The 13,045-nt window shown below is 45.5% G+C and overlaps 1 long non-coding RNA gene across 1 annotated transcript in view; it reads right to left on the bottom strand.

Annotated features, from left to right (window-relative positions):
* LOC129483422 (uncharacterized) overlaps positions 1–13,045 on the bottom strand; it is a 31,702-nt gene that overhangs the window by 14,040 nt on the left and 4,617 nt on the right. The window lies entirely within an intron of this gene.

Below are 13,045 nucleotides of genomic sequence, written 5' to 3' on the forward strand. Positions count from 1 at the left end.
GTAAATTTTTTAAACTAATTAAACCTGTGATTGGTTGGTGTTTTCCTGTCGTTTTAAGAGACTAAATGTGAGGGGCAGATGTCAAAATACTTGTACAATTTCAAAATGTCACAATGAAACTTGAGCTGGTTACACACACACATATTTTCCGTGTTTCTAAGTGCAGCTAAGGTTGAACTACCAATTTAGAAGTCTCCGGAGTGGTTCTCCAAGCATGGTGCCCCAAATGGCTGTGTCACCTGGGAACCAGTGATAAATGCAAATTCTCAGGTCCCTCCGTAGACCTACTCAATCATAAATGTGAAAGTACGGCCCAGTGATCAGGGTTTTAACACGCTCTCCAGATAAGACTAATGTGTTTCTGAACCATGTCATAAAGGCCAAAGAAACACACACAGGATGCAACTTGAAGGTCCCTTTTGTGGATTTCTTTAATAACCTACAAGTGTTATTGAACCCTGATATTTAGATCCTTGTACCTGATGTGCAGTAAGCCAAACACTGACACATCAGCACTTAGGAGCAGAGAAAGGTTTATTTAATTTGACCAAAGAGAGTGGGTGAGAGACCCTCAGAACCAAGTCTTATGTTCAAAGACTTCCCTTTGAACATAACTGGGGGCTTTTCTGAGTAAGGTAGGTAAGCAGGAGGTGGAATGCCCGACAATCAAAGCTGTTTGCGTCTCTTGGTCTGATCAAACTTCTGGATGCCATCAAGAAGGTCTGCATCACCTAAGACTCATTGTGATTTATTTATTGTCACGTGTGTCCATATAGAAGACCACCTAAACAGGCTTAGTGTGAGCAACAAGGCTGTGTATTCACTTGGGTGCAAGTGGGCTGAGCCCAAAAAGAGTCAGCAAAGGGAGATAGGAGAGGGGCAGCTTTACAGGACTTGGGTAGGCAGTGGAAAGTTAAGGTTGAAGGTGGTCATCTGTTGTCAGCAGGGGGAGGAGGTCACAGGGTGCATGGTGGGGAGATCATGAGATCCATTGTCCTGGAGAAAAATGTCATAAGGTTGATTGATCAGTTAGGGTAGGGCAGGAACAAGTCATAATGGTGGAATGTCGTAAGGTTGGTTAATCAGTTAAGGCTGAAACTGGCTGTTTCACTTCTTTTGTGGTTTCTCGGCTGCTCCAGACTTCTTGGCTCCTGCAGGCTGTCTGGATGTATACGTGCAGGTCACAGGGGTTACAATGGCTTAGCTCCGGCTCAGAGGCCTGACGTTTATTTGTTTGTTTATTTTTAGAGGCGGGGTCTTGCTCTGTCACACAAGCTGGAGAGTAGTGGTGGAATCATAACCTACTGCAGTCTGCAACTCCTAGGCTCAAGTGATCCTCCTGAGTCACTGGAGCTACAGCATATCTAGCTAATTTTTTTTTTGTAGGGAGGGTCTTCCTCTGTTGCCCAGGCTGGCCTCAAACTCCTGGGCTCAAGCAATCCTCTTGTGTTGTCAGCCACCCAGAGTGCTGGGATTACAGGTGTGAGCCACATGCCTGGTCTCCTTGTTCTTTAAAAGAAAAACAAGGCCAGGCGTGGTGGCTCGTGGTGGCTCATGCCTGTAATCCCAGCACTTTGGGAGGCCGAGGCAGGTGGATCATGAGGTCAGGAGTTAGAGACCAGCCTGACCAACATGGTGAAACCCCATCTCTACTAAAAATACAAAAGTTAGCTGGGCGTGGTGGTATGAGCCTGTAATCCCAGCTACTCAGGAGGCTGAGGCAGGAGAATTGCTTGAACCCAGGAGGCGGAAGGTTGCAGTGAGCCGAGATCTCACCACTGCACTCCAGCCTGCGTAACAGAGCGAGACTCCGTTTCAAAAAAAAAAAAGAAAAGAAAAGAAAAGAAAAAAAGTATATCAATCTTGCAGGTAGCCACAGGGGTTAGGATATGAAATTAATCAATTACTAGTGACTACACTCTGCTGAAGTGACTATGTGCAAGCATGCATGGTGGAAGGAGAAGGACCAAAACAACAACAAAAAGTAAAACAACTTATGATTCTTTTAATACAGGCTTGGTTACATATGTTCTAAAAAGAACTTAAAGAGCTTAATCTAAACTCCAATTTGTTTAATGCCATGGCCAGCAAGCTTCATAGGGGATTTTGAAATCTGCCTTGGAAAGGTCTCATAAAACTTGTTTCAACCTCTTGAAGAATCTTGATAAAGGTATTTTTGTTTGTTTTTTGGTTTTTCTGTTTTTTGTTTTCACAGGAAATATGCCAAGTCCAAAAGGAGATCCCCCTACCTCCTTCATACCCATTATATCCATTTTCTCTTCAGTGAGACCTTCAGGACCTGAACTGCCAGCCTTCCATTAGCCCTTCATTTATTCTGGCCCCTCAGTATTAGTCACTCCAAATCCACTGTGTGGAGTGAGAACTCCAGTTGGCTCAGGAGGCTTATTTCCTCTTCCCTCCCCCTTTTCTCCCTTCTTGGAGAATTGGCTCAGCAGATCTGAATGGGCTTAGCAAAAAACAGGCTGATACCAGCCTTGAAGTTGAGATTCTGCTAACAAAAGCTGTAACTCCCTGCAGGAAGCTCCCATTTACATAGGCGAGCACCTTGCTGGTGCCTGTGGGTGATCCCTATTGATACACAGACCATTGTGGAATGGCACAGTACCTTTCTGGAGCCCTTTCCATGATGGGTGGAATCCTGGTATTTTTCTTCACTCTTCTCTGGGGGATGATGGGAACTCGGGAGCTCCTGTAAGGTCAATTTCTTTATTTGTTTGTGCCTCGTTCTCCTGCTCCTGAACTCTATAGCAGTAGTGGTGAGGATGTCTGTGCCACTGAGGGACTGTCTCTCTTCTGTTGTGTGTCCCCACAAGGAAGCAGAACAGAGCCTAGACCTGGGCACTGCAGGTGTCTGGAGTTCAGCAGTGACACAGGCCAAATGTCCCACTGTGCCTCTCTAGAATGTCTCTGTCCTCTAAAAGAATTAAGATAGGCTGGGCTCGGTGGCTCACGCCTGTAATTCCAGCACTTTGGGAGGCCGAGGTGGGCAGATCACGAGGTCAGGAGTTAGAGACCAGCCTGGCCAATATGGTGAAACCCCATCTCTACTAAAAATACAAAAATTAGCCAGGCATGGTCGTGCACGCCTGTAGCCCCAGCTACGCTACTTGGGAGGCTGAGGCAGGAGAATCACTTGAATCCGGGAGGCGGAGGTTGCAGTGAGCCAAGATCACACCACTGCACTACAGCCTGGCAACAGAGCGATACTCTGTCTCAAAAAAAAAAAAAAAAAAAGAATTAAAATAGATTCCAGTTTTCCTTTCTTCAGAACTTTGCCTCTTTTCCTTTTTTTTTTTTTTTAAAAAAAAAAACCTTCTCCCCTGCCTTTGTTGTCTTTTCATTTCTTTTCTTTTTTTTTTTTTTGAGGAAGTTTCATTCTTGTCACTCAGGTGGAGTGCCGTGGTGCGATTTTGGCTCACTGCAACCTCCGTCTACTGGGTTCAAACGATTCTCCAGTGTCAGCCTCCCGAGTAGCTGAGATTACAGGCGCTAATTTTTGTATTTTAGCAGAGACGGCGTTTCACCATGTTGGTCAGGCTGGTCTCGAACTCCTGACCTCAAATGATCCGCCCGCCTATCCCCCCACTCCCCTGAACCTTAACTAGCATTAGTTTATAACAGACGACCTGCAAAACTTACAAAGATAGCTCTCCAAAGAAGTGTCCTGAGAGTTGCCAAAAAGAAATTGCACCAAGGATCCAGAAAAACAGGCATTAAAAATCAAACACATGCTTCCATTCCAACCCTAAGCTTCACAGCAGTTACACATAAAGAAAACTGCAGCCAGAAGCAAGAGCACAATCTGTAGCCTTCTCTTCTCACCTTACAAAAACTCCAATGTTTCTTTGGCTCAGAGATTTGCCTAATTTCGAGGTGCTCACTGATACACACATAAGCTGAATACAGCCTTTACCAACTATTTTATGCACTTTAGTGTGCTTTTTTTTTTTTTTTTTTTTGAGACAGAGTCTCGCTTTGTCACCCAGGCTGGAGTGCAGTGGCCACGATCTTGGCTCACTGTAACCTCTGCCTCTTGGATCCAAGCAATTCTCTGCCTCAGCCTCTCGAGTAGCTGGGATTACAGGCGCCCACTACCATGCCTGGCTAATTCTTGTATTTTCAGTAGAGGCAGGGTTTCACCATCTTGGCTAGGCTGGTCTTGAACTCCTCACCTTGTGATCCATCCGCCTCGGCCTCCCAAAGTGCTGGGATTACAGGCATGAGCCACCGCACCTGGCTAGTTTGCTTTCTTGACAGTAACATTAGACTTGGTGCCAGAAGGAACTTGGAACATAATTCTGTTCAACATTCTTTGGAGAACAAGAATCTCAATATAGTTCCCTGCATCCCAGGTAAACTATCGCCCTCTCATAACCTATAAATTGATAATAAAGGGGTATAACTGCAGCTGACACAGACAGAAATAGGGAGCTACCAGAAGCTGTAGGCAAGCAACACTGAGGTAATGAGTTCAGGGTTTTCCAGATAGCAGAAAACGAAAACCAAGCCAGGGTACGGTAGTTCGTGCCTGTAATCCCAGCACTCAGGGAGGTGGAGGCAGGAGGATCGCTTGAGCCCAGCTTGGGCCACATAGTGAGAACATTCCTGTTCTCCACAAAAGGAAAAAGAAAGAAAAGGAAAAACCAGCTTTGAATGAAGCAGTGACTGACAGTGCAATTTTATAGTACAAGTTAAATTTATATCATTGTAATTTTACCCTAAACATATCTTTAACAAATATGAAAAAGGTAGCTATTGGTATGTAAATGTAAGGTATTTTTATGACTAAATCACGTGCTCTTCTCACTTCTCTGCTCTCTATGCGGAAAAAAGGTTACTTATAAAGGTCACACCTATGAAGAGCTCTTGGACTCATAATCGCCTCAGAGAACCATTGCTGTTTTTAGTTTTGACAATGCTGAATTTTACCTGAGCCCTGTGATCCTGGTTAACAGTGAAGGTTAAGAAATCTCCTCATTCTCAGCGCCTCTGCCTGGCCGCCCCGTCTGGGATGTGGGAAGCGCCTATGCCCGACCGCCCCGTCTGGGAGGTCTACCACGGAGGCCAGAAGCAATGTGGGGGCTGGACGTGGTGGCCCACGCCTGTAGTCCCAGCACTCTGGGAGGCTGAGGCGGGTTGATCACTTCAGGCTAGGAGTTTGAGACCAGTCTGGCCAACATGGCGAAACATATGAAAAATACAACAGACAAACCAACCAACCAACCCGGTGACAACAAAACAGGTCTACCCTGGAGTCATACTCTAATTTTTTCTATTTTCCTCCCTTTCTGATCCTTTATCCCACTTTCTTTTTCTTCCTCTTCCTTCTCATTCTTCTTTGTCAAATAGAGGATTGAGTTATTATCACTGATCCATATAAAGTCCCTCTCTCATTTATTTTCTTTAATTCCCACTCCCCATTTCTATTCCCCGTCTTCCCATGTGCAACCTTCCTAATATGTTTGATACGCATCTTTTTGTTTGTATGTATTTTTAGAAAATGTTTATTGTTTTGTGTGCAAAAAAATTAATAAAAAAAAAAAAGAAATCTCCTCATTCTCCTGTGTTCCAGAAAATGACTTTCTACACAGAACCACCCTTCCCCACGTGACTTATGTAAGACTCCCAGATACCTCCAGTTTACCGATGACAAGGCCAGTAACAGACCCTCCAAATTCCCATACTTTGCCCCGTGAATGATTAGCTAAACTGCTTGTCCCCACTGATCAAGTGGAACAAAATACCTGAGAGCCAAACTTTCCTCAGGCTTCTCTCCTTCCTATGGGTCCTAGAATTCTGCCTGACTCCACACCTAAGTGAATACAAACAGTGGAATAAACCCCCTTATCAGCCTCTCCTGGGAACTGGCAGACCACAGGAAGATACCGTCCTGTCAGACCTCACTGGTTATTTCCGTTTGCTTGCCCAACTTCCCCTCAAAGATTCTGCTTATCTCTATTTACCTCCTCCTTGCCCTATACAAGAGAAACTTCTTCCTTTTGATTTGGAGATACTTGCATATCTTATGGTCACAGTGTGGAGTGTGTTGGGGTGTGGACTTAATCAGATGCTCAAAAAGAGGAACTGATCAGCTTCTAGCCAGGGTCTCAAACTGAATCAAAGCAGCATTTTAAAAAGCATTTGCGGCTGGGTGCGGTGGCTCACACCTGTAATCCCAGCACTTTGGGAGGCCGAGGTGGGCGGATCACCTGAGGTCGGGAGTTCGAGACCAGCCTGACCAACATGGAGAAACCCCGTCTCTACTAAAAATACAAAAAATTAGCGGGGTGTGGTGGCGAGTGCCTGTAATCCCAGCTACTTGGGAGGCTGAGGCAGGAAGAATCACTTGAACCCGGGAGGTGGCTGCAGTGAGCCGAGATCGTGCCATTGCACTCCAGCCTGGGCAACAAGAGCGAAACTCCTTCTAAAAAAAAAAAAAAAGAATTTGCTTGCCTGGCAGGCACAGTGGCTCATGCCTGTAATCCCAGCACTTTGGGAGGCCGAGGTGGGCAGATCACGAGGTCAAGAGATCAAGACCATCCTGGCCAACATGGTGAAACCCTGTCTCTACTAAAAATACAAAAATCAGCTGGGCGTGGTGGCAGGCGCCTGTAGTCTCAGCTACTCGGGAGGCTGAGGCAGGAGAATCGCTTGAACCTGTGAGGCGGAGGTTGCAGTGAGCCAAGATCGCACCACTGCACTCCAGCCTGGCGACAGAGCAAGACTCTGTCTCAAAACAAAACAAAACGAAAAGCATTTGCTTTTTAATATTATATTTATGTTACAAGCAGCACCTTCGGCAGAACCAGCAGCACGCTTATGCTGGGAACATCAGTGATGTGTGTATTTGTTAATGGCTGCCAGTGTTGAAATGATACTTTGCTGTGACCCCCACTTCAGGAGTATGGACTGCTATGTCTGTTGGGGGAGGAATGGAACAATGAAGCAAGTAGCCTAATTATCAAACTATAACTGGGGATAGGTGCCTGTTTCTGGTCCCTGTCAATCTAAGAGGAATGTTGACAAAAGAAACTTTAACCAAAAGAGACTTACCAGGCCTGGACAGGATGCATGAGAAAAAACGTTGATATCTTGCAATTTCACTACAGTGTGTCTAGGTGCAGATTTATATTTATTTATCCTGTTTAGGATTTATTGGGCTTTCTGAATCCAAGGATTTTGGTTTTCCAATAATTTTGGAAAATTAACAGCTATTCTATCTTTGAATACATATGGTTAATTTTTTTCTTTTCTGGAACTCCTAACAGCTGTATGCAAAACCTTGTAATTTCTTCCTCTATGTCTCTTAGACTCTTTCATATTTTCTTTTTGTGTGCATGAACCTATGGATTCTATTGAAATTTTCATATTTTAAGTCTCTACATCTCTGTGCAGGAGAGTTTTCAGGTCATCTAATATGCAAAATTACTTGAAACAGAAGTCCTGTCCACAACTGTTGATTGGTTTTGAAATGGGCACGTAACCGGCCGGGCGCAGTGGCTCACGCCTGCAATCGCAGCACTTTGGGAGGCCGAGGCGGCGGATCATGAGGTCAGGAGATCGAGACCATCCTGGCTAACACTGTGAAACCCCGTCTCTACTAAAAATACAAAAAATTAGCCAGGCGTGGTCACGGGCACCTGTAGTCCCAGCTACTCAGGAGGCTGAGGCAGAAGAATGGCGTGAACCCAGGAGGCGCAGCTTGCAGTGAGCCAAGATTGCGCCACTGCACTCCAGCCTGTGCGACAGAGAGAGACTCTGTCTCAAAAAAAAAAAAAAAAAAAAAAATAGAAATGGGCATGCAACCTCAACTGACCAACCAAAGCCTTTTCCTGAGATTGTTTTGAATTAGAACTAAAGGCAAAGCTATTAGATGTGTTCTAACTGACTTTCTAGTCTCTGGTTTCAGGGATTTCTAAGATCCAGCTGCACCCCTGCTGCTCAAGTGTTTATGTAAGACATTTCCTCTTACAACTAGTTTGACCTGTGGCTCTTACGTATGATGAAGAGAGTCCTAACTAATGCATAGGATTATTTCAAAATTTCCAAGTACCATTTCAGAGAGCGAGTGAGGAACTGCAGACAAAGGATGATGTGGGAAATTTGAGAGACTTTTAAAAACTTTGTATATTCATTATCTGTGTGTTGCTATATAACAAATTATCCCCAAACTTGTGGCTGAAACAACAAACATTTCCTGTATCACCGTTTCTGTGGGTCAGGCATTCAGCAGTAGCTTAGCTGATTTGTTCTTGCTCAAAGTCTGTCCTGAGATTTTAGCTGTGATGTTGACTGGGGTTGTCATCATCTTAAGTCTTGACTGGCACTGGAGGAGCCACTTCCAAGATGGTTCACTAATGTGACTGTTGAAGAGGGGCCTGAGTTATTTGCTAGCTCTTGGCAGGAGTCCTCAGTCTCTTGGCACGTGGGCCTTCCACGATGCTGCTTAAGTGTTCTCAAGGCACGGCAGCTAGCACTCTTTAATGTGAGTGATCTCAGAAACAGAGGACAAAGGAAGCCATAGACATTTTATAACCTAGTCTTGGAAGTGACCCATCATCACTTCTGCCTTATTCTATTTGTTAGAAGCAAGTCACTAAGTCCAGCTCCATCTCTTGAAGGGAGAAGTAGCAAAAAATTGTGGACATATAGTTGACCCTTGAATAACTTAGGGATTAGGAATACTGACCCACCATGAGTAGAAAATCTGCATATAACTTTTGCCTCCCCCCAAATTTAACTACTAATCATCTACTGTTGACCAGAAGCCTTAGAGATAACATAAACTGTTAATTAACACATATTTTGTATGTAACATGTATTATAGACAGTATTCTTATAATACAGTAAATTATGAAAAGAAAATGTTAATGAGAAAACTGGGCAGGTGTAGTGGCTCATTCCTGTAATCCCAGCACTTTGAGAGGCCCAGGCAGGATTGTATGAGGACTGGAGTTCAAGACCAGCCTTGGCAACATAGTGAGACTCCATCTCTACAAAAAATTTTTTTAAAAATTAGCTGGGCATGGTGGCATGCACCTGTGGTCCTAGATACTTGGGAGGTTGAGGCAAGAGGAACCCTTGAGGCCAGGAGTTTGAGGCTGCAGTGAGCTGTGATCATGCCACAGCCTCAGCAACAGAGTGAGATCCTATCTCAATTAAAAAATAAAAATCTTCTCATACCTGTAATCCCAGCACTTTGGGAGGCCAAGGTGGGAGGATGACTTGAGCCCAGGAGTTCGAGAGCAGCCTGGGCAATATGAAGAGATCCCATTCCTACAAAAATTTTGAAAATTAGGCCTGTGTGGTGGTGTACACTTGTGGCCCTGGCTACTCCAAGGCTGAGATGGAAGGATTGCTTGAGCCAGGGAAGGTGAGGCTAAAGTGAACTATGATTGTGCCACTGCACTCTAGCCTGGGTGACAGAGCAAGATCCTGTCTTTAAAAAAAAAAAAAGTCATAAGGAAGAGAAAATATATTTACTATTTATTAAGTGGAAATGGATCATCATATAGGCCTTCATCCTCACTGTCTTCACATTGAGTAGGCTGAGGAGGAAGATAAAGAGTAGGGGCTGGTCTTGCTGTCTCAGAGGTGGCAGAGGCAGAAGAAAATTCATGTATAAGTTGACCCAGGGCATTCAAATTCACGTTGTTCAAGGGTCAACTGTATTTGAAAAATACCATGTCATTCCTCCATGGGTTATAAAGGTCACGTTAGCCCCAGTGCCCCATCCAGACCACCATTCCACCTGAATTTACAACCTTCCTTCTTGGGAGGATCCTGATGTCAGTCTTTACGCACTCACTACTCCTCATGTCAGAAACTACACCCATGTTTGCCAGTCACGAAATCTGCATGTTGGCCATGGCCAAGGCTGGAAGGCCTGATGAACTGTAACATTTCCTCCAGACCCCAGACAAACCTCAGATGGGTTGCCCCAGACCTCATCACTGACCTACATCCTTCACATGATGGCAGTAGATAGTATGCGCACACTTCACAGGAGTCCCTCGTTTACACCAGTCACGGTGTTCAGCAGGGAGATGCCCTGCCCCTGTGACTACCCAGCCATTTGATTTCTGTCTACTGTCTGCAGTCTGTCTCCTGATTTGGAAGGAACAGTTGAGGCATTCTGACTCTGTAACATTTAACTGTTCTCTGCCACTGTCCACTGATTGATGACTATACATAAAGTGTCAACTGGATACTCAATGGTACACATCTTCCTACTAACAACTCCCCTAGTCCTTTCATCTTGCCTTTTATAAGTCTGCATCGAATTTGTTACACTCTAACACCCCAACAGAACAACTATGGTTTCTGTATCTCCCTGCTTCTCTGCACCCACTTCCTCCACTAACATCCTAGCAGCCAGGCCATACAAGATAAACTATTTTCTGCTGGTCTTGACATTAAGGTAACCAGAGCCAGGCCATGTGGGAGATCATAAGCACAGGACACATCCAGCTCTCCTTTTAGCAAGCAACCCACTCATCTCCAACCCACTCAGAGAACAACGACCTAGGCTTGTTGAGAATAAAACAGGCCCTTAACCCCATGGCCCTCTGACACCAGCTGTCCCCACCTTGTGAATCCACCTCATCTTTCTGACAGCAAGGCCAATCCTGAATCATTCATATGGTCCAGCAACTAAAGGGTTAATTTGGTGATCGGGGAGGGGCTAAAGGAGCTGTTTTTCCACCTTGTCTCATTCTACCTGTGAGGAGGCGCTGCAGGAAGGGAAAGAAATTGGCCTCCTCAACAACTTCCTTCCAGTTCACAGACGGAACTGAAACGGTTACCAAGGTCTCTTTTCTTCTCAGGGATGATATTTAAAAGATTAACAACCAGTGGCTGGGCGCCGTGGCTCACTCCTGTAATCCCAGCACTTTGGGAGTCCTAGACAGGTGGATCACCTGAGGTCAAGAGTTCAAGACCAGCCTGGGCAACATAGCAAAACCCCATCTCTATAAAAAAAAAAAAAAAAATTATCCGGGTGTGGTGGTGTGTGCCTGTAGTCCCAGCTCCTCGGGAGGGTGAGGTGGGATGATGGTCTGAGCCCAGCAGGTGGAGGTTGCAGTGAGCCGAGATCCTACCACTCACTGCACTCCTGCCTGGGTGATAGAGCCAGACTGTCTCAAAATAAACAAATAAGCCAGGCACAGTGGCTCATGCTTGTAATCCCAGCACTTCGGGAGGCAGAGGCAGGCAGATCATCTGAGGTCAGGAGTTCAAGACAAGCCTGGCCAAGATGGTGAAACCCCATCTCTACTAAAAATACAAAAATTAGCCGGGCATGGTGGCACGTGCCTGTAATCCCAGCTACTCAGGAGGCTGAGGCAAGAGAATTGCTTGAACCCGGGAGGCAGAGGCTGCAGTGAGCCAAGATCGCGCCACTGCACTGCAGCCTGGGTGACAGAGCGAGACTCCATCTCAAAATAAATAAATAAATAAATAATTATAAATAAGGCCGGGCGCTGTGGCTCACGCCTGTAATCCTAGCACTTGTGGGAGGCCAAGGCGGGCGGATCACCTGAGGTCAGGAGTTCGAGACCAGCCTGGCAGACATGGCAAATCCCGTCTCTACTAAAAATGCAAAAATTAGCTGGGGATGGTGGCCTGTGTCTGTGGTCCCAATTACCGGGCGGCTGAGGCAGGAGAATCACTTGAACCCAGGAGGGGAAGCGTAGGTTGCAGTGAGCCGAGATCACACCACTGCCCTCCAGCCTGGGTGACAGAGGGAGGCTCCGTCTGAAAATAAATAAATAAATAAATGAAGGAATTCCTAATGCTAAATGCCACATAATCAAACTGAAATTTTATGGAAGTATGTGAGTCCCCTAACAGACCAGTTTTTCCTGCAAACAGGAGATTCATAGCAACCATTCAGAAACAGCCCAGTTAACCCGAGTCAGCACCCCTCTGCTTTAATCCTTAAAAGAAAAGTAACCTGATGTTAATCTATTTTTTTCTGTTGTTTGGTTTTCTTGTTCCTACCTTTAAAAACCCACTGTTCTGCTACATGCTGTTAGTCTATTTTATAGAAGTTCTTACTATTTTGTACCTGCTTCTCCAACTCATAATGTTATGCAGCCTCTCCAGGTTGTAGCCCAAAAAGCAGCCTGCTCTTTCTCGTTCTTTCTCTCTCTCTTCCTTCTCTCTTTCATTCCTTTTCTCTCTTTCTCCCCTCCCCTCCCCTCCCTTCCCTTCCCTCCCTCGCTTCCTTCCTTCCTTCCTTCCCTGGGTCTCGCTCTGTCGCCAACGCTGGAGTACACTGCCCCAATCATAGCTCACTGCAGCCTCGGCCTCCCCGGCCCATGCGATCCTTCCGCCTCTGCCTCCACAGTAGCTAGGACTACAGGCGCGCGGCACCACGCCCAGCTAATGCTCTTTCTGGTATGAGTTTTGATCCTCATCCCAACCTGTTGTTCTTTGAGTACACTCTGGGCCTTGATGCGTTGGGTCATTCCTGCTTTCCCAGGTGGTAACCGTTCCTGGGCAGGGATTTTAGTTTTCCTTGGAATCTTGCCCTCTTCACTATCCTGCCCACAACCTTCTATCCCTAGCTTCTGGGATCCCAGCTAGGAGCCATGCTATCCCCAACTCTCCCTCTACAGGGACATGGGACGGGAGAGCTTTTATGAAGCACCTTAGTGAAAAGACCAAAAGATTTGGATTCAGTGGCTATTCCAGTTACTGACTCTATTTCCTTGGGCAACTCAAATCAATGCATGGCAGCCAGTGTGTTAGGAGCTACCGGAAGTATACAGAAAAGTACCAGAAAAAATACAAGCATTATCATCAGTCGCTCTCAATTAAATAACTCTGTTACATTTCAACGCAGTGTTCATAACCACTTGACATTGATGTATTTGTGTAATTTCTATTATCTGTTTTTCCCACAAAGCTGCAGCTCCATCCAAAGTGGGCAATTGAGCGTCTTGGTCAGTCATGTGCAGCCTGATAACCCTTGAACAGTTGCGAAAGTGTGCCTAGGGATTGTAGCATTTACTTAAAAGGG

This window comes from Symphalangus syndactylus, chromosome 1 (genome assembly GCF_028878055.3).
Source record: "Symphalangus syndactylus isolate Jambi chromosome 1, NHGRI_mSymSyn1-v2.1_pri, whole genome shotgun sequence".
NCBI classification, from domain to species: domain Eukaryota; kingdom Metazoa; phylum Chordata; class Mammalia; order Primates; family Hylobatidae; genus Symphalangus; species Symphalangus syndactylus.